The sequence below is a fragment of the Littorina saxatilis genome, unplaced genomic scaffold, assembly GCF_037325665.1.
Source record: "Littorina saxatilis isolate snail1 unplaced genomic scaffold, US_GU_Lsax_2.0 scaffold_3200, whole genome shotgun sequence".
Lineage (NCBI taxonomy): Eukaryota > Metazoa > Mollusca > Gastropoda > Littorinimorpha > Littorinidae > Littorina > Littorina saxatilis.
In genome coordinates, this window is record NW_027128597.1 from 7501 (window position 1) to 9495 (window position 1995).

The 1995-nt window shown below is 36.0% G+C and overlaps 1 long non-coding RNA gene across 1 annotated transcript in view; it reads left to right on the top strand.

Moving 5' to 3' along the window:
• Positions 1–1415, top strand: part of LOC138956958 (uncharacterized) — a 2963-nt gene extending 1548 nt beyond the window's left edge. The window contains exons 2-3 of the long non-coding RNA XR_011452884.1: positions 741–818; positions 1205–1415. This is a non-coding gene — a long non-coding RNA (uncharacterized lncRNA). The remainder of the gene's footprint in view (positions 1–740; positions 819–1204) is intronic.
• The last annotated feature ends 580 nt before the right edge of the window (positions 1416–1995 follow it).

Genomic DNA, 1995 nt, shown 5'->3' on the forward strand with positions numbered 1-1995 from the left:
GTCACACCCTCATTTTTCAATCAAATTGATTGAAATTTTGGCAAAGCAATCTTCGACGAAGGCCGGACTTTGTGTTGCATTTCAGCTTGGAGGCTTAAAAATTGATTAATGACTTTGGTCATTAAAAATCTGAATTGTAATTAAAATTTTATTTTTTATAAAACGATCCAAAACTACGTTCATTTTATTCTTCATCATTTTCTGATCCAAAAACATATAAATATGTTATATTCGGATTAAAAACAAGCTCTGAAAATTAAAAATATAAACATTATGATTAAAATTAAATTTCGGAAATCGATTTAAAAACAATTCCATCTTATTCCTTGTCGGTTCCTGATTCCAAAAACATATAGATATGATATGTTTGGATTAAAAACACGCTCAGAAAGTTCAAACGAAGAGAGGCACAGAAAAGTGTGCTATGCAGCACAGCGAAACCACTACCGCCCTAAACAGGCTCGTCAGTTTCACTGCGGTCATTGTTAAAAAATGCAGTGCGTTCAGTTTCATTCTGTGAGTTCCACAGCTTGACTAAATGTAGTAATTTCGCCTTACGCGACTTGTTGTTTCTTTGTGTTACGAGGATGTGTTCAGGACAGAACCACTCTGATTTCCAATGTGTGTATCTTGGGATCTTGACGGTTGTAACATGCACTGTTATGTACCTCAATGTGCGATGTAAAGCTGTGGTAGCAATTAAAATATCTGACTCCAACTGTTGCATACTTTTTTTTCAGATGCCAGGATGCTGCTAATGCTCCTATCCTTTCTGCCAGTCCAGTCAATGCTGATCCAGGAGCAGATCAGAGAGACCGGTACGTTTCTACTGTAAATAATTGTTTTAACATGTTTTTCATTAATCTTAATCTTATTATACTGGAATGACTTTGCTTGCATGCAGTCATTTTTTAAATTTTCTGTATCCATACCGATTTGTGCAGACATTCCTAGCAAAGTCTTTCCATGGCATGGTAAGTGCAGGTTACATATGGAATCAATTACATTTATACATGTATTTCAAGTACCAAATTACCCCTAGTTGGTATGAATGGAGAGCTTCAGTTGTCTGCTTTTCTGAGGTAGACATTTCCAAGTTTATTGGTGTCACTTGCTCCTTGTATTTTTAATTCATGATGTAAACCTTTTCAGTTACTATTTTTAATTTTTCTATTTTAAGAAAGGTTCATTTGTCTGTCCACAGATTGACACACTGGATGGGAATGGGGTGGTTGTCCGTTTACTTAGGAAACAAGGATCATCGTTTGTGTGGCCTGCTGTGGAGGAGATATTTTTTGTGAAGTTTGAGGAAGTAGTTGAGGTGCTGCCTGTCCCAACTCTTGACAGACGTGGCAGACACACATTTCAATAAAAAGTTGTTTCGTTTTGACTGAAATAAACCCATGGTTAACTGATATTGGTGTCTGTGTTTGTTTGCGGTGTCCATGGTTACACGCGAGACGTTCTGTGTCATTTGATGAATATCTGCATGTATTACCAAGATTTTTCAAAGTATGTCCATAGTCCTGTTTAAGTATTCATGGAGATTCTTTAAATCATACAATTTTGCAGATAGCAATTTCTGATCACTTGCTGGAAAGGTTTTCTGTGAATGAGGAAATTGTTGATCTGGCGTCCTCATAGTAATCCCCCCATTATGTAAGTGTATGGTATATTTTGAAACTTCTGGTACTTCTATGAAGCAATTTCTATTGTATCTCATTGGAAATTGCATGATAATCACTTGTATTTTTTATGATAAGAGTAAAAATGTGCCTCTAATGGTGTCCTGTGTTTCACGCGAGACGAGGCAACCTTCAACACATTATCTTAAATTACAACATTTCCAAAAGTTTATCTTGCTTTTCAAAACCTTGTGTTGGAAAGTTGAGATGTTAAACAAACCAAACACACCAAAATATTTCAATTTTGACTAACTTTATTTTTGGGCACTCAAGTCACACATCTGACCAGTTTTCAGGAGAGTGACCCCAT